Genomic DNA, 973 nt, shown 5'->3' with positions numbered 1-973 from the left:
GGGATTTATACAAATGTGCTCCAAAGCATAGCAATGAATATGACCTCTGAAGACATGTGTAACAAAGTAAGAAATAGCACAGTTCAGAAATAATAGTTCAACTACAGAGGGTTACCACAATAGCAGCAGGAGTGTCTTTATTGTCTCTGGAGGCTTCATCTAATAGTAGATACATATTCTGTAAAGCACGGGGAGTTTCTTGGAGTCTCTTTGCTTCCTGCACTTACAATGAAGGTGTACAGAATTGTTAATTCCCATTTTCTCTTATTAACAAGAGAGAACATCCAATTAGGCACTTAGAAAGAAATCCCGAGTTGCTGGCATACTCCTGAAAAAATTGTAAAGGACATTAGTGCGTATTTTGTAAATGATTTAATGATAACTTCATACGGCTGAGTTTTTGTTTTGTTTTGTTTTTTCATTTTGTTTTGGTTTGGTTGTGACAAACAAAATCCAGCTGTGGCTCACTAGTGAAAGAAAAGCTAATTTAGTTGAAGGATTTTAGAAAAGATGAGCAAGCCCAGTTAAGGAATCAGAGCAAATACCAGAGAGCTCCAGAAGACCTTGAGAAAGAGCCGCTTCATGCTTCATCCGTATCTACTTATCACTCCATTCGTGAATTAAATTTTCGAGAAAGTTCTGAACTGACCTCACTCCTAAAAAGTGAGAGAAGACAGGGTGACTTGATGGCTGTTGCCGCTGGGACAGAGACAGGAGTTTCTAAAATAAGGCTGAGGTGCTATTGCCAAAAAAAGAAGTCAGAATAAATGCAGACGAGGGAAGGAACAAAAGAAGAGGAAAGGAAAAGATTTTTCTAAGATTACCACAGCAAAGGGCCTAAATGGGCTGCAAATGGAGCTTGGTGGTGTAGCCTCAATGTATGCGAGGCTCTGCACCAGCCACAACGCCAAGAAAGGAGGCGTGGGAGGAAGGGCTCATAAAGATTAAATAACTTCATGAGAGTATGCATGGA

Source organism: Mastomys coucha, chromosome X (assembly GCF_008632895.1).
Source record: "Mastomys coucha isolate ucsf_1 chromosome X, UCSF_Mcou_1, whole genome shotgun sequence".
Taxonomy (NCBI): domain Eukaryota; kingdom Metazoa; phylum Chordata; class Mammalia; order Rodentia; family Muridae; genus Mastomys; species Mastomys coucha.
The sequence above is the reverse complement of the archived record's forward strand: the minus strand, read 5'-3'. Positions refer to the sequence as shown.